At 44.9% G+C, this 25,600-nt stretch overlaps 2 pseudogenes; both read right to left on the bottom strand.

Annotated features, from left to right (window-relative positions):
• Nucleotides 1-356: 356 nt before the first annotated feature.
• On the bottom strand, nucleotides 357-23,677 carry LOC126950914 (beta-glucuronidase-like; annotated as a pseudogene).
• A 986-nt stretch (nucleotides 23,678-24,663) lies between these two features.
• On the bottom strand, nucleotides 24,664-25,150 carry LOC126950915 (putative uncharacterized protein FLJ44672; annotated as a pseudogene).
• Nucleotides 25,151-25,600: the final 450 nt, after the last annotated feature.

The raw sequence follows: 25,600 nt of genomic DNA on the forward strand, positions 1-25,600 counted from the left end.
TAAAGTGGGTCCTCACCTCACATTTCTCAGGAGTTCTGAGGTGATGCTGGTGCTGCTAGTTGGGGTACTAGCTTCGAGAAACACTGCTTTTTTGCTTTTTTTTTTTTTTCAGTGGACTCTTGCTCTGTTACACAGGCTAGAGTGCAATGGGATCTCTGCTCAATGTAACCTCCATCTCCTGGGTTCAAGCAATCCTCCCACCTTAGTCTCCCAAAGCACTAGGATTATAGGCATAAGCCTCCATGCCTGGCCCATGTCCTGAGGTCTCGCCAGCTGTCTGCCAGTGGGGGAGTAAACAGAATGATGGCCCTGGGCGAGGTGGAGAGGGGAGACCAGGAAAGCGGTGGGGTTCCAGGGGTCGTACCTTCAGGTGGTGCTCACTGGCTGTGTGAATGTCCTCATCATTGGGGTTGAGTTTGAAGGTGCCCTGGGCCCACTCCTCAGCCACCTATAGCGGGTAGCAACAGTGCCAGGGGTCAGGTGAGCAGGCATCAGCAGCTAAGAGAGCCCCAGCCCTGGTCCCACCCTATCCCTGGTGACTGACTATTCCTGTCCAGGAGCTGAATCCTGGAAGCGCACCCTGGGAGGGGGCATCTGAGGCCCAGCGCACCTTTACCCATGAGCCGTGTGGGCCACAGGGGTCATTAAAGGATGGAGACAGGTGGTCAACAAGGCACACAGTTAAACAGCACGTGAGAATATCCTTAGTTCAACATGAAACCACAGACTGGCAACACTGCACTATTTGCTCAGGGATTTGGTGGAAGCCTATGGCCACAGGGAGGTTGCCTTGGGTGGCTTGGGCCATGGTAAATACCTTGTCTTGTAATTCCAGCACTTTGGGAGGCCAAGGCAGGAAGATCAATTGAGTCCAGGAGTTCGAGAGCAGCCTGGGCAACATAGCAAGATCCTATCTCTAAAGTATTTTTTGTTGTTGTTGCAGATGAAGTTTCACTCTTGTTGCCCAGGCTGGCGTGCAGTGGCATGATCTCAGCTCACTGCAACTTCTGCCTCCAACTTCAAGCGATTCTCCTGCCTTAGCCTCCCAAGTAGCTGGGATTACAGGCATGCACCACCACACCCAGCTAATTTTGTGGTTTTGGTAGAGATGCGGTTTCTCCATGCTGGTCAGGATGGTCTCGAACTCCCAACCTCAGGCGATCCTCCCATCTTGGCCTCCCGAAGTGCTGGGATTACAGGTGTGAGCCACCATGTCCAGCCAGCCCTATCTCTAAAGAAAAAAAAGGGTCTTTTAGTAGGTGGTTATGGTGCCAACATGGGAATTCCAGGCAGAAGAAACAGCTAAAGCAACAGCAGGAGAACAAACAAACACAATTGAAACAGATCAGTGGCTGGGAGTGAGGGGAATAGGATGAAATCCCAGGAGAGAGCAGAGGAGTGTCCTGACCAGGGATTAGGGCTTTGTCCTGTGGGCCTGGGGGAGCCAATGACAGGACTCCCAAAATTTTGATTTGTGGCTGGATGCAATGGCTCACACCTCTATTCCCAGCGCTTTGTGAGGGTGAGGCAGGAGGATCACATGCAAAATCGCAAGACCCCATTTCTTAAAAACAAACAAACAAACAAACAGAAACACCCTACAACAGGAAGAGGTGCCTCTTAGGGCTGAGAACATCCAAGCGTACCAATTTAGACCCTGAAATTACCGTGCTCCACAGGCAGGAAACATGGTCACAAAGAGGCCCAAAGGAGGCAGGTCTGTGACTCCACTCTGATACTCATGATGTGCGCAGCTGGGAAGGGCTGTGAGAGGCAAAGCATCTGCCAATGCACAGTCCTCAGCCAAAGCCCTGGGCCCCTGCCACTGGAACTGACTCTTCTACAGGAAGCAGTCCCATGACTGGGCTTCCCCTCACCTTGCAGTGGAGAAGCGCTCCCATCCAAGGGGCCAATGCAGTCATTCTCACAGAAAATCATTTTGGTTTTGTTTTGGAGACATAGTCTCGCTCTGTCACCCAGGCTAGAATGTAGTGGCACAATCTCGGCTCACCACAACCTCTCCCACCCACGACCAAGCACCTCTGTGCCTCAGCCTCCTGAGCAGCTGGGATTAAAGGGGTACACCACCACGCCCAGCTAATTTTTTGTATTCTTGGTAGAAAGAAGGTTTCACCACTTGGCTGGGCTGGTCTCGAACTCCTGACCTCAAATGATCTGCCTGCCTTGGCCTCCTAAAGTGCTGGGATTACAGGCGTAACCACTATGCCCGGCCTTCACAGAGAATCTTGAGGCAGCTTTCAGCCTGGCCAGCACGGCAAAACCCCGTCTCTACTATAAATATAAAAATTAGCCAGTCATGGTGGCACGTGTCTGTAACACCAGCTCCTCAGGAGGCTGAGCCACGAGAAGTGCTTGAACCCAGGAGATGGAGGTTGCAGTGGGCCGAGATTGCACCACTACACTCCAGCCTGGTCCACAGAGCAAGACCCTGTCTCAAAACAAACAAAGAAAAGAAAACAAAGAAAAAAACACAAAGCACGGAGCCGCTGCTTTCATCCCTAACTTGAGATGTATTTTATGTAAGGGCATATGATCCTCTAGTCCTAGACCGAGCTCTCTAACATCACTCTCCCCCCAGACCTCCGAATCCTATCCCCCCAGAGGAGCAGCCACCCTTCCAGGTACACAGAGCTAAGGTCACTGGGCAGGCCACTGCCAAAAATGAGACTGACCCCCTGAAACAGCTCTTGAACACAGGAGGTGGATGGATGCAGATTCAGGAGGGATATTAATGCACCAAGCAAACAGGGAGTGCAGGCTGGGAGGTAGGCATGGGGCTGGGTGTGAGGTACTCAGTAGTGACTCAAATCTAAGTCCACAGGTCCTAGGCAGTGGGAGTGGAAACGTGTGCACAGAGAAATGGTGCAAGTGCTAGGCAAGGTGGCTCACGCCTAGAATCCCAGCATTTCAGGAGGCTTACTAGAGACCAGGAGTTCGAGACCAGCCTGGGCAAGATAGCAAAACCCTGTTTCTGCAACAAATGCATAAATTAGGGCAGGGCATGGTGGCTCATGACTTTAATTCCAGTACTTTGGGAGGCTGAGGCAGGTGGATCACGAGGTCAAGAGTTTGAGACCAGAATGGCCAACATGGTGAAACCCCGTCTCTACAAAAAATACCCAAAAAAACCCTAGCTGGGCCTGGTAGTGCCCGCCTGTAATCCTAGCTACTCAGGGGGCTGAGGCAAGAGAATTGCTTGAACCCAGGAGGTAGAGGTTGCAGTGAGTTGAGATCGCACCACTGTTCTCCAACCCAGGCGACAGAGCAAGAGACTTCATCTCACGGAAAAAAATAAATAAACTTAGCCTGACATGGCTGCACACAACTGTGGTCCCTGCTATTAGGGAAGCTGAAGGGGGAGGATCACTCAAGCCCAGGAGGTTGAGGTGGCAAGGAGTCATGATTGCACCACTGTACTCCATCCTGGGCAACAGAGCAAGACCCTGACTCTGAAAAATAAACAATGAAAGAAATGTTGCAAATGGAAATGACAAGTGGTGGCAGGAATTGGGTGCTGAGTGACAGTAAACGTAACTTGGACTGGAGAGTCAGGGACAGCCTCTTAGTAGAAACGGCTTTTAAGCCAGGTTGAGTTAACCAGGAGAGATGAAAGGAAGAAAAACCTAACACAAAGGGATGAACCCGTGGTCAGAGCTCCCGGCACCCACCCGAATCCTCCACAGAACAGACTATTTTTTTTGGAGAGACAAGAGTCTCACTCTGTAGCCCAGGCTGGAGTACAGTGGCACAGTCTCAGCTCACTGCAACCTCCGCCTCCTGGTTTCAAGCGATTCTCCTGCTTCAGCCTCCCGAGTAGCTAGGATGACAGGTTCACAGCAGCACACCTGGCTTATTTTTGTATTTTTAGCAGAAATGGGGTTTCACTATCTGTTGGGCAGGCTGGTCTTGAACTCCTGACCTCAGGTGATCCACCCGTCTTGGCCTCCCAAAGTGCTGGGATTACAGGCATGAGCCACCATGTCTAGCCTAGACTGTTGTTGAAGCCTCTTTTCCTCTTCTCTTTCCTAGGTTCATTTCTTCTTTTACAGCCTCCCCCCATCATTGTTCTACCCATTCAAAGGCTGTGGCTGGCACAGGATGGAACAGAACCCACTAGCCTCAAGTTCCAAACCCACATTCTCCAATAACCCAGCTCTCAGATGGGAAGCTTCAAAGCCTTATGACAGCCTGGCTAAACCACTCCAGCCTGGGTGGCTCCCTTCAATTCCTGCCCCGGGAAAACAGGCATCTCCTCTGGCCTCCTCCCAAAGAAGCCTGTCAGTCACCTGCTCCTGGAAGCCTGTGCTCTCCACCTTTGCAACAAAGGGCCGGCCTGTCCACCCATTCCTGCTGAGCACACCACTGTACCCCCAGCTCTGAACTGTCCTTTGCACAGGGTGGGACGACTTCTCACAGCCTTCTGCCTACTGCAGACTTGGCTCAACCCAAAGCACTCCATGAAACTGGGGTGTGGCGTCTGCCTCAAGGAGCATTTCTACAACCTCCTCTGCCTCTACCACAAGTGAAAAACCTACCTCTGAACACTGAGTTAGAACTGCATGATTGTAAGGAAGAAAAGGGGGCCAGGCACGGTCACTCATACCTGTAATCCCGGCACTTTGGGAGGCTGAGGCAGGGAGATCACATAAGGCCAGGAGTTCAAGGCCAGCCTCGCTAACATGCTGAAACCCCATCTCTGCTAAAAATACAAAAATTAGCCAGGCACAGTGGTTTACACCTGTAATCCCAGCACTTTGGGAGGCTGAGGCAGGCAGATCACCTGAGATCAGGAGTCCAAGACCAGCCGGGCCAACGTGGCAAAACACTATCTCTACTAAAAAATGCAAAAGTTAGCTGGCTGTGGTGGCACATGTCTGTAATCTCAGCTACTCAGGAAGCTGAAGCTGGTGACTCGCTTGAACCTGGGAAGCGGAGGTTGCAGTGAGCCGAGATCATGCTACTGCACTCCAGCCTGGGCATCAGAGTGAGACTCCATCTCAAAAAAAAGCAACAATTAGCTGGGCATGGTGGCACACATCTATAATCACAGCTCCTTGGGAGGCTGAGACAGGAGGATCACCTGCCTGGGAAGTCGAGGCTGCATTGAGCCGAGATCACACCACTGCACTGCAGCCTGGGCAACCAGACTGAGACCCCATTTTGAAAAAAAGGGCCAGGTGCAGTGGCTCATGTGTGCCTGTAATTCCAGCTACTCAGAAGGCTGAGGCAGGAGAATCACTTGAACCCAGGAGGCGGAGGTTGTAGTGCACTGAAATCGCGCCACCACACTCCAGCCTGGACAACACAGCGAGACTCCGTCTCAAAAAAAAACTAAAAAAGAAAGGAAAATAAAACCACAATTTGGGTGGGTAGACATTTGATCCCCTGAACTGTCCAGGTATGGAGGGCCCTCCCATTGGGTTGGGACGGGAGGCTGGTCTCAAACTACACACGCCCATCCCAGCCTGCCATCTGCCAGTGTCTCCTTCCCAATCTAGCCCAGGGCAGGCAGGGGGCACTCACTTGAAGTACTAGCAGCAGATTCCAAGTAGGATGCAGACTCAGCCACAGGCCACATCACGATGGTGGGGTGGTTCTTGTCCCTGCGCACCAGTTCCTCCATCACCCGCATGTGTTCATGCAGAGACACGTTGTTGAAAAGCTGCTTGCAGGCCAGGAGGGAAGGGTCAGAGGGTCACGGTGTGGCCCGTGGGCTGCACAGGCAGAGCAGGTGCACAGTGGAAACTCACGGCAGCACCAGGCCCACGGCAGGACAGTCATCGATGACCACAGTCCCATAACAGTCGCACATCGGCAGCACTTCTTCCACGTAGGGGTAGTAGCTGGTGCAGAAGGAGTTGACACCAAGGAAGCAAAGCAGGTTGAAGTCCTTCACCAGCAGCAGCCCATCAAAGCCCTTCCCTCAGATCTAGGAGACAGCAGAGCCATGTGACCCTTTCCCTGTCAAAGTTGCACTTCCTCCAAGAACTAGGACCCTGGAGAGCCACCCCACGAGCCCCCTCTCCAGCCCAAGCACCAGCTCCACCACAAGGCAGTTTGGAGCCATTTGCCTCATTGCCGTCAACTGTGGGACACAGGGAAGGCGAAAGTGAAAGGTGACCAGAAGCAGACCCCATGAGGACCTAGGAGTGCCAATGTACATCTGCATCCTCGTGTTTGTTGAAGCCGTGAAAATACAAAGGTTTCCCATTGATGAGGAACTGGCTCTCAGTGACAGCCACAGTGCAGATCCCCACTAGGAATGTGTAGAAGTCAGACACAGGCCCCAGTGACGTCTGTGCACTGAGCTGCACCTACAAGAGCCAAAGCACCAGGAGTGAGCACCCTGACAGCCTGACCCTCATCTGGCCTGCCCTCTGGTAGGAAGGCCCCTTGTGCACCCAGCAGACACCTCGGTTCCTGCCTGCCTGCCCTCCGGCAGCCTCAACAGGCTCAGCTCCTCCAGCACCATGGCCTGTTTTGGCCCAACTAATGCTCTCGCAGCCCACCCAGAGGTGTGAGCTCCTGCCTCACACTGGCCTCACCGGGCCGAGGTTCACCCTCACGCTGGCCCATTGGGGCCCAGCTCATGCCTCTCATGGCCTCTCCAGGCCCAGCCCCTACCTGTGGGTGGCCTTTCCAAGCCCAGCCTCTAGCTCACAGTGGGCCCTCACCAGTCCTGCCTCTTGCCTCGCTGTTTCCCCCTCAGGCCAAGCTCCTGCCTTTTGGTGGCCTCTGCAGGCCCAGCTCCTGCCTCCTAGTGGCCTCCGTAGGCCAAGCTCATGCCTCGATGGCAGCCTTTCCAGGCCTAGCGTTTCCTGCTTTGCATCCTCTCCAGGCCCAGCATTTCCTCCAGTCGGCCTCTCCGGGCCCAAGTTGAGGTCAATACGGCCACTCCAGGGCCAGCTCCTGCCTCATGGCAGCCTCTGCATGGGAAGAGGTATAAGCATGTTTTGGGCTGTCCTTTGGGTGCATATGTGCAGTAGCTGTACATGGTGGTTCACACATCACGTGTCTCAGTGCCCTGATTGGCACATCTCAAGGACATGTTCGCTTCCTTGACTGCCTACCCTGCCTTAAGGTGTAGCTCACTGCAGCCCTGAACTCCTGGCTCAAGCAGTCCTCCCATTTCAGCCTTCCAAGTAGCTGGGCTGCAGGGGATGCAGGCACGCACCACCACGCTTGGCTAATTTTTGGTATTTTTAGGGAAGAAGTGGTTTCCCTATGTTACCCAGGCTGGTCTTGAACTCCTGGGCTCAAGCAATCTTTCCACCTCAGCCTCCCCAAGTGTTGGGATTACAGGCGTGACCACTGTGCCTGGTCAAAAAAATCTTTTTTTTAAGTTGAAGAAAGTGCTGGACACAGTCACTCATGCCTGTAATCCCAGAATTTTGGGAGGCCGAGTTGTGTGGATCACCTGAGGAGTAGGTGCAATTTCTACAATTGGTTTGGTGGAAATCAAATCCAAGTACGACTACAGCCAATGGCGAGGGGACCAGGCCTTTCGCGATGGTGAGTGATCCCAAAAGTTAAAAACACCAAATGCATGACAGTGCACCTGTGACTGGTTAATAGGGTGAGAGTCACTCGTCCATCGAGGTGTCTTATTTAAGGCGAACGTGTGGGCAATCTTAGTTTTATGACCCCGAGGTAAGAACCAAATGCCAGGTACAGTTGAAGTATAGTCACCTCCAAGTATTACGGGCCTGGAGTGAGGAGGGTTACATGCCCAAGTGGGATGATGATTTCTCAGAGGTTGGTAGACTAAGAGACCAAAATTTGGTAGGAGATATCCATGCTGGCAAGGGTGGTTTTGACTGAAATGTGCTATGTCCAATGAACAAATGATTGTACTATGTAATATTAAGAACTTTGAGTACTGGTCGATATTCATATGGAACTAGTTCTATATGTAAGTATAGTATTATATATGATAGTTAAGAAATTGCTAATAATTGCTTATATGCATGTGGAGCAAGCTTATAATGTCATAAAATCTCTGAATGTACTGTGTACAATCAAGCATTGATAGTACTATATATTATTCATGGGGACTAGCAGTAATGCATGAAGTACATAAAAGTATTAATGTATCAGTGCTGATGGTCAGTACTTACATAGTAGTTAAAATGCATGTCGAAAAGAATACAGAGAATAGTTTAATTAGAATCTCAGCTTTGGGTGTTGATGGTGAAGCGGGAATGCTTTTTCTCTGAGTTTCCCTGGGGGACTCTCCATTTCTGGTTTACAAGACTGGCGTATTGGATTATACTATAAGGGCAGTTTCATTTAAGTAGTTTATCCTTGATTAGGGCAGTGAGTGGTACGAGAACAAGAATAATAGAGAAACATATCATAGATGCCATCTGTCCAATGGTTATGAAAGGATGTTCTTGGCTGTCCTCCAATCCATATGAGGGTGAATAGGTTGGTGAGTAAGATTCAGAACAGATATTGCCTTAATGGGCGGAATATTATGCTTTGTTGTTTGGATGTGTGGAGTGCAGGAACAACTGCTAGAAGGAGAATGGATAATAGAAGGGCCAGTACACCTCCTAGTTTATTGGGGATGGATCATAAGATTGCATATGCAAATAAAAAGAAGTATCACTATGGTTTTATGTGGGGCGGGGTATTTAGGGGTTGACTAAGGTGTAATTATCTGGGTTGCTCAGGAGGTCAGGCAGAAACAGTACTAGAATTATTAAAAGGAGGAGGAGAAAAACCTAGAATATCTTTGATTGTATAGTAAGGGTGGACAGTGATTTTGTCAGAATGTGGTGAAATTCCTGAAGGGTTATTAGACCCTGTTTCATGTAGGAGAAAAAGGTGGAGAAGTGTTAGGGCTATCATGACAAAAGGTAAGATGAAGTGGAAGGTGAAGAATCGTGTAAGAGTGACTTTGTCAACTGAAAATCCACCTCCAATTCATTGGACAGGGTCAGTTCCAATATATGGGATGGCTGATAGTAGGTTTGTGATTACCATAGTGCCTCAGAATGATATTTGGCCTCATGAAAGCACATAGCGTATAAATGCTGTTGCTGTGGTTGTGAGTAGGAGGAGAATGCCAGTGTTTCAGGTTCCTAAAGCATATGAATGACCCATAATATAAGCCTCGACCTACATGTAGGAAGAGGCAGATGAAGAATGTTGAAGAGCCGTTAGTGTGAAAATCGTGGACTTTTCAGCCATAGTCCACATCTCGGTTAATATGGGCAACAGAAGAGAAAGCAGTTGGGGTATCTGGTGGGTAGTGTATGGCCAGAAATAACGCTGTGATGATCTGGAGGATTAAGCAGGTACTGAGAAGTGAGCCAAAGTTTCAACATACAGAGATATTAGATGGTGTGGGGAGATCAATGGATGTGTAATTAATGATTTTATTAGTGGGTTTATTTTACATATAATGGTCATTAGTGTTCTTAGAGTTGAAGTACAATGATGGTTTTGTAGTTGAAGTATGATGGGGTGGTCATCATAGTTAATTTTATTAGTGTGGGAAGTTGAATAATTTTTGAGGGTGAGAGGCCAGGTTTGATACATTAGGATTCTGCAGGTGTGGGTGCTTTCTATAATTATGGGTGTTCGTTGGTGGTAGTTGCTGGTTGAACATTGTTGGTATTTATGTTGCAGTTGAAATTACTTGGAGTGATAGATTAGATAATTAAGAGTAAAGTTAAAAAGGATGGAATAAAAAAGAAGAAATAAAATTTAATTAGACCTTTTTGAGTAGTTATGGTAATGGAGGCTGTGATTTGGCTCTGTGAAATTGTCTTTGGTATGGACTTTTCTAGTCAAATTAGATCTAGCAGAAGTGATGGCAGGTTTTGGCTTATAGATAGGTTTGAGTGAGGGGTTGTACAGTGAATTGTGATTGAGTAGAATCCTAATATATTGGAGAAGTTGAATGTTTATAATGGATATTTTGTCTTAAGATTATTAGTTATAAAACTAAGTTCCATTGCAACTAGGATGGTTGCAGCTCGGCCTGTACGTTTTAGGGGGGTGGTATTGTTGTTTTGGGGGGATGAAGTAGGGATAATGCTATTGGTGATGAGAAACCCAGCGAAGATAATGCCGACTATAAGGCATTTAATTGGGTTTATTAGGGAAGGGTTATTTTTGTCAATGCTGATTAGGGTTGGGAAGTGGGGTTGTCCCATTAGAGTGAAGAAAATAATTTGGATATTATAGACACTTGTTAGGGAGGTGGCAATAAGAGTAATAGAGAGGGCTCAGGCATTGGTACGTGATGTGTTTGCAGTTTTGATAATGAGATCTTTAGAGAAAAAGCCTGTGAGGAAAGGCATACCCATGAGTGCTAGGCTGCCAATACTAAAGGGAATAGGAAGTAAGGGGTAAAGTCTTAAATAGTCCTCCTGTTTCTCGGATATCTTGTTCATCGTTGAGGTTATGGATGATGGATCCTGAACATATAAATAATATAGCTTTAAAAAAGGCATGGGTGCAGATGTGTAGGAATGCTAGGTGTGGTTGTTTCATGCCAATTGTGACTATTATAAGGCCTAGTTGCCTTGAGGTGGAGAATGCTACAATTTTGTTGATCACATTTTGTGTTAGAGCACAAATTGCTGGAAATAAGGTGGTAGTATCCCCTAAATACACTGTAAGGGTTTGGATTAATATATTATTTTCTATTAAGGGGTGGAATGGATAAGCAGGAAAATTCCTGCTACAACTATAGCACTAGAGTGGAGTAGGGCTGAGACTGGGGTTGGGCCTTCCATGGTGGAAGGAAGTCGGGGTAGAGGCCAAATTGAGCTGACTTTCCCACTGCTGCTAAGAGAAGGCCAATTAAGGGAAGAAGATCGGGGGTAGGATTTAGGATAAATGCCCGTTGAGGTTCTCATGTATTGGAGAATGAGAGGAATCATGCTATAACTAAAATAGCGGTTTTAGTTATAGCGGTTATACAGAATCACTTGGAGGGCTGCTGTATTAGCATCTGCTCGGCTAGTCATCAACCAGTTAGTAAAACAGACATAATTCCTATGCTTTCTCATCCGATAAAAAGTTGAAAAAGGTTGTTGTTGGTAACAAGAATTAATATTGTGGTGAGGAAAATAAATATTTGAAAAATTGATTAATGTTAGGATCTTATTTTATATATCAAGAATTGTATAACAGATCAGGTGACAAATAGTGCTACTGGGATAAATTTTATGGAGAAGTAGTCTAGTTTGAAGTTTAGTGAGAGTTTAAGGGTTTGGACTATTATTCAATATCAGTTTGAGATGATGGCTTCTTGGTCTATATACATAAATGTGAGAATGAGGCTAATGGTGAAGGTGAACGCGATAGATATTTTTACATAATATGGATATAAGTTCTTGTGAGGGTAATAATTGGTAAGGTTAAGGAGACTAAGGTTATTATAGTAATGGAAAAATACGTGATTATTACTTTTATTTGGAGTTGCACCAATATTTTTAGTTCCAAAGACTAATGGATAGTTCTTATCCTCTAAAACTTGAGAAAGCCATGTTGTTAGGCATGTGGGCAGGAGTTAGCAGTCCTTGAATACTTTCTCAGTAAATAAGAAGTTGCAGACTTCTATTACTAGACACATAATCTAATGTTTTGATTAAACTATATTTACAGGGTATAAAACCTATAGTAATCTTAGGGTTTAGGGACGATAGAATAGGTGCAAGGTGTATGAGTATTAGTATATTTTCTCGTATAGCGGAAGGTTTAATGCTATTAATGTAACGTGTAAGTGTTCCTTGTTGTATTGTGATAAGTATGTACAGGGAACAAAGGGCTGTGATTAATATTAAGTTTTATAAGCATAATGGTGATGTTTGATCAGGAGAATGAAGCCACCATTACAAAGAGTTATTCCATTAGATTAATGGTGTGGGGGTAAGGCAAGGTTAGTAAGATTTGCTCTAAGTCATCAAAAGGCTGTTAGTGGGAGTAGTGTTTGAAGCCCTCGAGAGAGTAAAATGATTTGGCTATGGATTTGCTCATAGTTTGAATTTGCTAGGCAAAGCAGTAAGGACGAAGGAAGTCCATGGGCAATTATGAGGGTAATAGCACCCGTAAAGCTTCAGGGGGTTTGAATGTGGATAGCCATAATAACAAGTGCTGTATGACTTACAGAAGAATATGCAATAAGTGATTTTAGATCAGTTTGTCGTAGACAAATAGAGCTTATCATAACTATCCCTCATAAAGATAACTCGAGGAAGGGGTAGGCTGTATACTCTGTCAGGGGGCTGAGGATAAAGGTAAGCCGTATTATGCCCTAGCCGCCAGGTTTTAGGAGAACCGCTGTAAGTACTATTGAGCCTGCAATAGGGGCTTCTACGTGGGCTTAAGGAAGTCATAGGTGAAGTCCGTATAGGGGTATTTTTGCTATAAAACCCATAATACATGCTAATCATATAAGGTTATTGGATCAGGAGATTAATAGTTCTTGGGTGTTAAATATTATTGTCATGTTCAGTGAACCTAAGGTATTTTGAGTGTGAATAAGTATAATAAGTAGGGGGAGAGATCCCACTCGTGTATCAAATAAGATATATAAGCTTGCATTGAGGCATTCTGGTTGGTTACCCCAGGGGGTGATAATAATTAAGGCAGCGATAATTGTACCTTCAAGGAGAATGTAAAATATAATTAGTTCTGTGGCTGCGAATGCCATAATTATAAAAAAAAATTGTAGGGAAATCAGTATGGAAATATGGAGCTTTTTCCATGAGGGTGACTGATTGGAGAGGTGGTACTGGCTTGCTGTAATTATAAGAGGTAGTAGTCAGGCTGTTAATATTAGAAGGGGTGATTTCAGCAGATCAGAAGAGAAAGTTAATGAGAAGTTGAATAGATCGTCATTGAATTAATTAAAAAATAATAGGGCAATGAAGCTGATGATTAGACTGTGAATAGTCATATTGATTCAGATTTTAGAATTTTTAGAGAATCATGTTATTAGTAGCATTATAATTGTTGGAATACTAATTTTTAGCATTGAAGTAAATTTAGGTTATATACATAGTCTAGGCTATAGGTGTTGGAGATTGAAACTAGTAAGGCAAGGCCCACTGTGGCTTCACAGGCAGCAAGTACTAGGAGGGTAATTGGTATTATGAATGCTAGGGTGAAATGTATATTTAAAGTTATGAGTATTTATGATTAATAATGATAATATTCCTTCTAGGCATAGTAGGGATATCGGGTGGGATCAATAGATTAATATCGCCAGAAGTAGTACAGTATATGCTAATATTGATATAAATAGAGGGCATTTGGTAAATATGTTGTATCATAAGCTAATGAGTTGAAATCATTTATTTTGGCTTAAACTATCTACCAATTCAGTTCAATCTAATCCTTTTTGAGTTCATTCATAAGTTAACCCTAGGACTAAAATGATAATTAGTATAAGGGCTGTGCTGATTATTAGTGTCAGATTGCTTGTTTGAAGGGCTCATGGCAAGAGTAGTAAGTAGTAGGGCGATTTATAAGTCAAATAGGAGGAATGTGATGGCTACTAGAAAAAACTTTATGGAGAAGAGAATGCGGGTAGAGGATAACGGGTCAAATCTGCATTCGTAGGGGCTGGATTTTTTAATATAAATATTAAGTTGCGGGAGCCAAAATGTAATAACTATCAGTGATAGGGCTAATAGCGTGTTGATTACTAGGGCTAGTATTAGGTTAATTACTCATTTTCAGATGTTGTCCAAACTAATTGATTGGAAGTCAGTGGTACTGTTTATACTAAAAGAGTAAGATCCTCATCGGTAAATAGAAATATACAAAAATAGTCATACTGCATCTATAAAGTGTCAGTATCAGGTGGCGTCTTCAAAGCCAAAGTGATGGCTAGATGTAAAGTGGTATTTTAATTGGCAGAGGAGACAGATAGTGAGGAATGTTGATCCATTAATGCTGTGAAGTCCTTGAAAACCTATAGCTATAAAGAATGTTGAGCCATAAATTCCAGCAGAAATAGCAGAGAGCCTCAAAGTATTCTGAGACTTGCAGGAGGGTGAAGTAAATGCCTAAGGCAATTGTGGTAAGTAGTGCTTGAATTGTTTTCAATTATTTTCTATTAGGCTGTGATGGGCTCGAGTAATTGAAACCCCTGATGCTAGTAATACAGATGTATTCAGGAGGGGTGCTTCCAGAGGGTCGAGGGGAGAAATGCCTGTTGGGGGTCAATGTCTTCCTAGTTCTGGTGTTGGGGCTAGACTAGAATGGCAGAATGCCCAGAAGAATCTAGCAAATAAAAATAATTCTGAGATAATAAATAGGACTATTCTACATCAGAGGCCTTTTTGGACAATTGTTGTATGGTGGCCTTGAAATGTACTTTCCCAGATAATATCACATCACCATTGATATATAGTCAGTGTATTGGTTAGTAGGCCTAAGGTTAAAAGAGTAATAGAGTTAATGTGAAATCATGTAGCTAAGCCGGATGTTATTAGGAGAGTTGGGAGAGCCACTATTAATGGCCAAGGACTGAGTGTGATGAAATGATAGGCGTGTGTTTGGTGGGTCATTATGTGTTGTCATATAAATAAAGGCTTACTAATAGCCTAAAGGCACAAGCTTAGATGAGGGCGACAGCAAATTCGAGAGTGGTCAATAGAATTAGAATAATAAGGGTGATCGAAGCTGTGGGATGGTTAATAGTTGATAATAGTGTGGCTCCTCCAATTAAGTATATAAGTAAGTGGTCGGCTATAATGCTGGCTGTTAAACGTCCAGCTGATGCCATTGGTTGTGTAAGTAGACTAATGGTTTCGATGATTACTAGTATAGGGGTAAGTGGAACGTGTGTGCCTGGTGGTAGGAGGTAAGCTAAAGAGTTTTTAGTTTTAAAGTGGAAGCCTGTGATTACTGTGCCTGCTCATAAGGGGATTACTATACCGAGATTTATTGATAGTCGAGCAGTTGGTGTAAATGAGTGGGGTAGAAGCCCAAGGAGATTGATTAAGGCAATAAAGAGAATTAGGGATATTAGTATAAGGGATCAAGTTCATCCTTTAATATTATGTATGATTATTTGGTTGAGAACAAGTTGAACTAGTCATTGTTGAATAGAAATCAATCGGTTATTGATTAGATAGTTGGAGGTTGGAAGGAGTGTGGTGGGAAACAAGATGATTAGTGCTGCTGTAGGTAAACCGAGAATTGTCAGGGCAGTAAGTGAGGTGAACAGATTTTCATTCATTTTACTTCTCAAGGGTAGTCACGTTTTTGTGTTTTAATTATTTTTGGTGTAGGGGGTGTATGGTAAATGAACTTTGATAGTTTTAATTGGATAATGGAGAATATAGTTATGATTGTTGATATAATAATGATAGGTCATGTGGAAATATCTAGTTGAGGCATTCACTGTAAAGAGGTGTGAATTCTCTCAATCTTTAACTGAAAAGGTTAACACTGGGGTAGCTTTACAGTGATATTATAGTGCGGATATAGACCAAGTTTTGAAAGTTTTTAATGGGACTAATTCTAGAATAATAGGTGTAAAACTGTGGTTAGAGCCACAAATTTCTGAGCATTGTCTGTAGTAGAGGCCTGGTCATGTAGCGGTTAAGGCGGATTCATTTAAGCGTCCAGGGATTGCATCTATTCCCTCATTATTTAACCCTAATGAGGGAATAGATTATGAGTGCACGACGGTGTACACGTTGGGATAATCGGAGTAACTTCGAGGCATACCATATAGGCTGAGGAAATGCTGCAGGAAAAAAGTTAAATTGACACCTATATATATGATGGCAAAGTGAATTTTAGCATACATTTGATTAAGTGTATAACCTGAAAATAGGGGGAATCAGTAGACAAAGCCACCTATAATAGCAAATACGGCTCCTATTGATAAAACATAATGGAAATGGGCTGTGACGTCATATGTATCATGTAAAACAATATCTAGCAATGAATTTGCTAGTGCAATGCCGGTTAGACCTCCTACTGTAAAAAGAAAAATAAACCCTAGGGCTCAGAGTATTGCAGGAGATCATTTGATGTTACCAATGTGTAGTGTAGCTAATCAGCTAAAGACTTTGACACCAGTAGGAATAGCAATAATTATAGTAGCAGAGGTGAAGTATGCTTGTGTATGTACATCTGTTCCTACTGTAAATATGTGGTGAGCCCATACATAATCCCTAAGAAGCCAGTTGATGCTATGGCTCATGCTATGCCCATACACCCAAATGGCTTTTTTCCAGAGTAGTATGTTACGATATGGGAAATTATCCTGAAGCCTGGCAGGATGAGGATATAGACTTCAGGCTGACCAAAGAATCAGAATAAGTGCTAATATGCGATAGGATCACCTCCACCAGCTGGGTCAAAAAAAGTAGTATTAAGATTGCGGTCAGTTCAGGCGGATCACGAGGTCAGGAGATCGAGACCATCCTGGCTAACACAGTGAAACCCCATCTCTACTAAAAAATACAAAAAAATAGCCGGGCGAGGTGGCGGGCGCCTGTAGTCCCAGCTACTCGGGAGGCTAAGGCAGGAGAATGGCGCAAACCCGGGAGGCGGAGCTTGCAGTGAGCTGAGATCCAGCCACTGCACTCCAGCCTGGGCGACGGAGCCAGACTCCGTCTCAAAAAAAAAAAAAAAAAAAAAAAAAGATTGCGGTCAGTTAACAGTAGAATAATGCTGGCGGCTAGGACTGGGAGAGAAAGGAGTCAGAGAACTGCTGTAATTAGGACTGATCAGACGAAAAGGGGTGTGTGACTCTGGGACATAGCTGGAGGTTTTATATTAATAATTGTAGTGATAAAGTTAATGGCTCCTCAAATAGAAGAGACACCTGCCAAATGGAGTGAGAAGATGGTTAAATCTACAGAGACTCCTGCATGTGTTAGGTTTCCTGCTAAGGAGGAGGGGGTAGAGTGTTCTGCTGGTTCCAGCGCCAGCCTTTATTATAGTGGATACAAGTAATAGTAGGAAAGAGGGTGAGCGTGGTCAGAAACTCATATTATTTATCTGGGGAAATGCTAGGATAGGAGTGCAGTGGCACAATCTCAGCTCTCTGCAATCTCCTGGGTTCCTATTTTCCTGATTACACTTAGTTGTCTGTGTTCCCATGTTACATATGGAGCATAATTGAGATGGTTATTTTGATTTTTGTTTCAGATAATTCTCCTGGCTCAGCCTCCTGAGTAGCTGGGATTATAGGTGTGTGCCACCATGCCTGGCCAACTTTTGTATTTTTAGTAGAGATGGGATTTTACCATGTTGGTTAGGCTGGTATTGAACTCCCAACCTCATGTGATCTGCCTGCCTTGGCCTCCCAAAGTGCTGGGATAACAGGCATGAGCCACCTGCCCAGCCTAGAATGTTTTTATCTTGTTAAACTAATACACAATCCATGTGAATCCTATTTCCCATTACCTGGCCCTTTCCAAACATTATTCTGTTTTCTCTTTTTAGTAGTGTAACTACTTTAGATATCCCATATAAGCAGATTCATACAGTATTTGTCTTATTTTTGGCTGGCTCATTAAATTTAACATAATGTCATCAGGATTTATGTTTATGGTAGATGTTAGGAGATTTCTTGTTGTTCTTTTTTTTAAGCTGAGTAATATTCCATTATTTTTATATTCCAAATTATATTTATCCATTTATTTGGTCAGGGAAGTTTGGGTTGCTTTAACCTATTGACTTTTGTGAATAATGCCACAACAAATGGTGTTAATAACTCATTTGACCATACATGTGAGAGTTTTTATCTGTGCTGCGTTCTGTTTTCTTGGTGTAGGGTTTTACTTTTATGCCAGTACCAAAGTGTTTTGATTACCCTACCTTTGTTTTATATTTTGAAACCATAAAGCATGATGCCTCCAATATTGTTTTCCTTTTTTAAGTAGTCAGGGACTTTGTGGTTTCTTGATATTCCACATGATTTGGGGGTTGTTTTCCTGTATTTTGAAAAGTGAAATTTGGAATTTGAAAGGGATTGCATTGAATGTGTAGACAGATCACTTTGGTCAGCATGGCCATCTTCACAGGATTAAGTCTTCCGACCTTTGAACAAGAGCATGCTTAAGAGTGTATTGTTTAATTTTCATATTTTGTGAAATTTTTTGGTTTTCCTTCTGTTAGTGATTTTTAGTTTCATTCAATTCTGGCCAAAAATAATAGTATGTAATATTCAAGTTTAAAAAATGGATTGTTTTGTGAAATAACAGATGTTGTATCCAGCAGAATTTTCTTATGAGCTATTGAAAATATTGTGGATTCTGCTGTTGTGTGGTGTGTTCCACATGTCTTTTAGGTATAATTGCTTTACATTGCTTTCAAGTCTTTTCTTCCCCTATTAATGTTCTGTCATGCTTTATTATTCATTACTGAAAGTATTGAAGTACTCTCCCACTGTTACATCACTTCATTTGTGTCAATGCTTGCTTTATATATTTAGCAACCATGATAGGAGATATAAATAAGTTCCCAGTGAATGAGCCATTTTATTATAATTTAATGTCCTTGTTTGTCTCTTGTGAGTTTTGACTTAAACTATATTTTATAAAATATGGCAGCTTTTGACTTAATATAATTTGTTCTCTGCTTCTCATTTGGTTAACATTTGCATGGAATGTCTTTTTCCATCTTTCAGTCTATTTTCATCATCAGATCTGAGGTGAGTCTCTGGGAGAAATGACATAGGTGGATTTTGGTTTCTAAATTAAAAATAATCCCTTTATTTAACATTTTCCTTTTGATTGGGAAGTTTAGTCCATGAATATTTTGATACTTTTCTGAAAGGAAATGATTTACAATTACCATTTTATTGTTTTATTTGACTCTTGTAGCTATTTTGTCTGTATTTACTTTGTATTTCTTTGTGTCTTGTTGATATTTGCAGTGACATGCTTTGCTTTTTTTATTTTCTGTTGCATATCTGCATTTTTTTATGGTTACCAATTACATAAAATCTCTTAAATAAGTTACAACTCTATATTTTAAACTGGTAACAACTTGCACTCAGTTGCCTACAAAAATTCTTGCTCATTACATCTGCCCTTAACTTATGACATCACTAAGTATATCATCTACTAATGAGTATTTTAATTTTCATGATGTCTTTCCAATTTTAAAGCACAATTGTTTTCTGCTTAATTATTGTAATACTACAAAGTTTTATTTTTGTGTGTGTGCATATCTTTCCCAGAGAGTTGTGTATGTTTATATGACTTGGTGTGTTTTCTATCATTTTAAATTTTCAGTGGGAAAGACTTCTTTTTTCATTTCTTGCAGGTGATGTACTGGTGATGTACTTACTCAGCATTTAGTTATCTTGGAAAATCTTTATTTTTAAAATTTTGTGGGACAGTTTTGCTGAAAGTTTTTGTTCCTTCAGGACTTGGACTATATAACCCAACTCCCCTCTTGTCTGCAGGGTTTTTGTTCAAAAATTCACTGGTAATCTTGCAGGAGCAGCATACAGATGATACATCTCTTGACTTTCTGCATTCAAGATTCTCTTCTTTTCTGTGGCTTTCAAAACTTTGCTTATATTGTGCCTTGTTATGGGTCTCTTTATCCGAGTTGAAGTTTGTTGAGCTTCAGTTTTTAATATTTTTTCATACATTGGATAATTTCTCAGTCATGTTTTGTATATTTGTGCTCTACAATTTCTTTCCTTCGGTCATTTTGTTGATATTCTTATTTTCCTGATTACACTTAGTTTTCTGTGTTCCCATGTTAGACATTGAGCATAATTGAGATGGTTATCTTGATTTTTAAAGATAATTTATACATGTTCATTTCTTTAGGGTTGATTTCTGCATACTTGTTTCTTTGATTGGGCCATGTTAGTCTGATGCTTTATATATATTGTAACATTTAGTTGAGATGTGTACATTAAATAAAAAGCCATCTGTCAGTCTGTGTAAAGTGACTTTCAACCCTGAAGTATCTTACACCAGTTTACCACACTAGATATTGAAAATTTCTCAAACCTGTTCTTTAGATGTCTCTTCCTTAAATTTGTGTTCCATTTATTGAGTTATGTGGGCTTGCCCATGTTTCTGCTGAAGAGCCTGTAATAAGTTGATACACCTGCTTTTTCTGTGTGGTCCTACAGTCTCTTTGCTGCTGTAACAATCATTTACCTTTGGTCTCACAGACACTAACCTGTCATTCAAAGTATAGCACCATTTCTTTCAGCACTCTGGTTCACAGTAGACAGAAGCCAGTCTTTGGAAAGACCCCTCAAGGCAGAAGTATGGACACATGTGCCACTATTTTTTTTTTTCACTTTTGACAGAGAAGCCAGGAATTGAGAGTTTACACTTAAAGGCATTATTTTATATTGGGGAGGAGGTATGGCTGTGGTGGGTAAATGTAACAGATGTTCTTTTGTCTTCTGTGTGGATTTTGGCATCATTCTCATCTGTGACACTGAAATCTTTTAACTGGGTTTTAGAGCTCTTACAAAGGCATTTTGGTCAATATATTTTTGTTACATTTACATGTCTATTAAGGAATTTGGGCTTGTGGTATTATGCCATTTTATTGTGCTTGGCATAATTTTATATTGTGTATTTGTAAAGTATATTCACCTGAGCCTAATAAGTGGTATAGTTTATTTTTATTCCTTTTAGCTGTGTCCTCTCATTTTACTCCAGAACTTTTGCCTGGGCAGAGCATAAAACATTTATTCCCAAAAGTGATACTGAGAAGATATGAAAGCTATGGCATTGAAGAGTTAAACTTAAAAGACTTGAAAAGTGTGGGTTAGTGTAAGGGACAGAAAAAAAGTTATAATGGACTTAACCAATGTTAATCTTTCAATGTGATGAATGTGGCAAAGCCTTTAACTGGTGCTCAATTTTACTCAACATAAGAGAATTCATACAGGAGAGAAACCATACAAATGTGAGGAATGTGGCAAAGCCTTTAACTGGTTCTCAAACCTTACTCAAAATAAGAGAATTCGCACCCTAGAGAAACCCTACAAATGTGAAGAATGTGGCAAAGCCTTTAACCAGAGCTCACACCTTATGGACATAAGAGAATTCATGCTGTAGAGCAACCTTACACATGTGAAGAATGTGCCAAAGACTTTCAACCAGGGCTCACCTCTCACTGGACACAAGAGAGCTCATACTGGAAGGAAACGCTGCACATGTGAAGAATATGGCAAACCTTTCAACTAGTTCTCATACTTTTCTCAACATAAGAGAATTCATACTGGTGAGAAACTGTACAACCGGTGAGAAACTGTACAACCATGAAGAATGTGAAAAAGCTTTTGTGCATGGCTGAATCCTTACTAAAAATAAGAGAATTCATACTGGAGAGACATGCTACAAATGTGAAGAATGTGGCAAAACCTTTAACCAGAGCTCACATCTTATTGAACACAAGAGAATTCACACTGGAGAGCAACCCTGCAAGTGTGAAAAATGTGGCAAAGCCTTTAACTGGTTCTCAAACCTTACTAAACCTAAGAGAATTCATACTGGAGAGAAACCCTAGAAACGTGAAGAATGTGGTAAGTCTTTGATCAGTGCTCAATCCTTACTGAATATAAGATAATTCACATGATAGAGAACCCTTACAATTGCAAGGAATGTAGCAAAGGTTTTAATTTGTGCTCATTTTACTATAAGTAAATTCATTCTGGAGAGAAACCCTAAACATGTGAAGATGTGGCAAAGTCCAGCCCTCAGGCCTTATACATACATAAAACTATTTGTACTGGAAAAAATCACTACAAGGGTGGAGAATGTGGCCGGGCCTTTAACCAGTTCCAAACCTTTATTGTACATAAGGGAATTCATCATGATAAAAATCTTATGAATGTAAAAAAATGTAACAAAGCCTTTAACCAGCCCTCAAACCTTAATGAACCTAAGAGATTTTATTTTTAAAACCAATTTTTTTTAAAGATGGAATCTCACTTTTTCAGCCAGGCAGGAGTGCAGTGGCACTATCTCGGCTCACTGCAACCTCTGCCTTCCCAGTTCAATTGATTCTTCTGCCTCAGTCTCCTGAGGAGCTGGGATTACAGGTGCATGTCACCACACCGGCTGGTTTTTGTATTTTTAGTAGAGATGGGGTTTCAACATGTTGGCCAGGCTGGTGTCGAACTCCTGACTTCAGGTGATCCACCTGCCTCAGCTTCCCAAAGCCTAAGAGAATTTGTATTACACCTTACAAGGGATAAAAATGTGACAGAACCTTTAAGCACATCTCAGGCCTTACATAATATCTGATCACTTTCTAGAGACAAACCCTACAACAGCAAAAAATGTGGTAAAACTTTGAACTAGTCTTGAATGCTTGTTATACATAAGATAATTAATACGAAGAGAAACCCTACAATAAGGAATATGACAATGTCTTTAAAAAGTCCTTAAACCTGAATAAATGTAAGATAATTGATATTAGAGAGAACCCCAGCAATTACAGAAGACACATGTGGCAAAGCCTTTAACTCGTTCTCCATCCTTATTAATTATTAATTAAGCAATTTTATACTGGAGAGAAACTCCACATACATAAAAAATGTGATGGAGCATTTAACCACAACTCAATCTTTTCTAAGAAACAAACCATACTGGTGAGAAACTCTGGAAATGTGTTAAATGTGGCAAGGCCTGGAAAGGCCATCGTTGAGACATGAGCTTGGCCTACGGAGGCCACTGAGAGGCAGGAGCTGGGCTTGCAGATGGGAGAGACCGCCACGTGAGAGGCGGAGAAAGGGCTTCTACAGGCCAATGGGAGGCAGGAGCTGGCCCTGGAGGGGCCCACTTGAGGCAGGCAGGCAGGCAGGAACCTGGCCCCGGGAAGCCACTGTGAGGTGACAGCCAGGCCTGGAGAGGCCCCTGGGAGGCAAGTGCGGGGCCCACAGAGTTGAGCCTGTAGGGGCTGCCGGGAGGCAGGCAGGCAGGCAGGAACATGGCCCTGGGAAACCACTGTGAGGCGAGAGCCAGGCCTGGAGAGGCCCTGGGAGGAAAGAGCGGGGCCCGCAGAGGCTGTTCTCCAGCCAGAACTGTGTCTGTGCAGGCCACCAGGAGGCAGAAGGTGGGCCTATAGAGCTCTGTCTGGAGAAAGGTTTGGAGCTGGGTCTGCACAGGCCACTGAGAGGCAGAAGGAGCAGGGCCTGTGGAAGCTGCCAGAAGGCAGGAGCTTCAGACAGGGGAGGCTGCAGCGAGGTGGAGGCCTGGGTGTGGGACAGTCTGCTGTGAGGCGGAGGCTGGGCCTGTATACAGGCCTTCAGGAGGCAGTATGCTGGGCCCAGAGAGGCCGATTGGAGGTCATGTTCTGGGCCTGAAGAGGCCGCCAAAAGTCAAAAGCGGGACCTGGGAAAGCTGCCAAGAGGCAGGAGCTGGGCTGGGCCTAAAGAGGCCATTGGGAGGCAGGAGGAGCTGTGCCTGGAGAGGCTGATGGGAGGAAGTTGTGCATCTGGAGAGGCTGCCAAGAGGCAAAAGCCGGGATGGGGGAGGCCTACTTGAGGACGACTTGGGCCTGTAGAGGCCACCGGGACCCAGGAGCTGGCCCCGGAGAGGCCGACTTGAGGGGAACTTGGGCCTGCAGAGGCCGCCGGGAGGAAGAGCCGGCCCGGAGAGGCCGACTGGAGGAAGTGCTGGGCCTGGAGAGGATGCAAAGCAGCAAATGCTGGGCCTGGAAAGGCCGCCATCGAGGCATGAGCTTGGCCTACAGAGGCCACTGGGAGGCAAGAGCTGGGACTGCAGAGTCCACCGAAGGACAGAAGCTTGGCCCGAGGGGTCCGCGGTGAGGCAAGATGCAGGCCCGGAGAGTGCCCAGTCCGAGGTAGAGTCTGGGCCTAGAGAGGCAACCCACAGGCAGGGGCTAGGCCTGGAGAGCCACGAGAGGCATCAGTTGGGCCCCAGTGGGCCAGCGTGAGGGAGGACATCGGCCCAGAGAGGCCAGTGTGAGGCAGGAGTTCATACCTCTGGGCCGGCCGTGAGAGGCATGAGTTAGGCCGAAACAGGCCACGGTGTGGGAGGAGCTGGGCCTGTTGAGGCTGCTGGGACGCAGGCAGGCAGGAACCTGGCCTTGGGAAGCCACCGGGAGGCGAGAGCCGGGCTTGGATAGGCCCCTGGGAGGCCAGCATGGGGCCCGCAGAGGCTGTTCTCCAGCCAGAGCTGGGTCTGTGCACGCCACCGGGAAGCAGAAGGTGAGCCTACAAAGGCTTTCTCAGCTCTGGCTGAGAAAGGTTTGGGCCTACAAAGGCTGGCAGGAGCTGGGCAGGAGCTAAGCCCACAAAGTTTGCTTGTTGCGAGGCGGCAGTCGGGCCTGTTGATGCAGCCAGGAGCAAGGGGAAGGGCTGGGCCTGGAGAGGCCGCCACGAGGGAGGCCGAGAATGGGCCTCTACAGGTCTGGAGAGGCCACCAAAAGTGGACAAACTGGGCCCGGAAAGGCCATTGTGAGGGGTGAGCTGGGCCTGAGGAGGCCATCGGGAGGCAGGAACGGGCCCTATTGAAGCCGCCGGAAGGCAGGAGCTTTGGACTGGGGAGGCCGCAGTGAGGCTGCAGCCTAGGTGTGGGAGAGTGCACTGTGAGGCAGAAGCTAAGCCTGTACACGGGCCTTCGGGAGGCAGGAGGCTGAACCCGGAGAGGCTGACAGGAGGTCAAGTTCGGGGCCTGAAGAGGCCACCAAGAGTCAAAAGTGGGGCCTGGGAAGGCCGCCAAGAGGCACGAACTGGGCTGGGCATAAAGAGGCCATCGGGAGGCAGGAGGAGCTAGGCCTGGAGTGGCTGATGGAAGTTGTGCACCTGGAGAGGCTGCCGAGAGGCAAGAACTGGGCCGGGGGAAGCTGACTTGAGTATGACTTGGGCCTGCAGAGGCCACCGGGAGGAAGAGCCAGGCCCGGAGAGGCCTACTGGAGGTCAGGTTCTGGGCCTGAAGAGGCCACCAAAAGCAAAAGCGGGGCCTGGGAAGGGCACCATCAAGGCATGAGCTTGGCCTACAGTGGCCACTGGGAGGCAGGAGCTGGGCCTGCAGAGCCCCCCGAAGGGCAGGAGGTTGGCCCAAAGGGGCCACGGCGAGGCAAGAGGTGGGCCCGGAGAGGGCCCACTGCGAGGTAGAGGCTGGGACTGAAGAGCCTGCCCACATGCAGGGGCTGGGCCTGGAGAGGCCACGAGAGGCATGAGCTGGGCCCCAGTGGGCTGGCGTGAGGGAGGACCTCGAACCAGAGAGGCCAGTGTGAGGTAGGAGCTCCCACCTCTGGGCGGGACACGAGAGGCATGAGCTGGGCTGAAACAGGCCAGGAGGAGCTGGGCCTGTCGAGCGGCATGAGCTGGGCCCGGAAAGGCCGTTGTGAGGCGTGAACTTGGCCTGAAGAGGCATCGGGATATTATTCATCCATAGAAGGAAAGATATATTGATATTTCACACATTATGACATAAGGAAGTTTGAAAACGTGCTAAGAGGGAAAAAAGCCTCAAAAGATCACACATTGTACAAGTCTGTTTGTCCAGGTTAGGCAAATCTATAGTGACAAAAAATGAATCAATGGTTGCCTAAGCCTGGGGGCCAAGGCAGGTGTGGGGAGTAGAACGTAGTGGCTAAGGGGTTTGGATTTCTCTGTAGGGTAATG

The sequence above is a fragment of the Macaca thibetana genome, chromosome 3 (assembly GCF_024542745.1).
Source record: "Macaca thibetana thibetana isolate TM-01 chromosome 3, ASM2454274v1, whole genome shotgun sequence".
Taxonomy (NCBI): Eukaryota; Metazoa; Chordata; class Mammalia; order Primates; family Cercopithecidae; genus Macaca; species Macaca thibetana.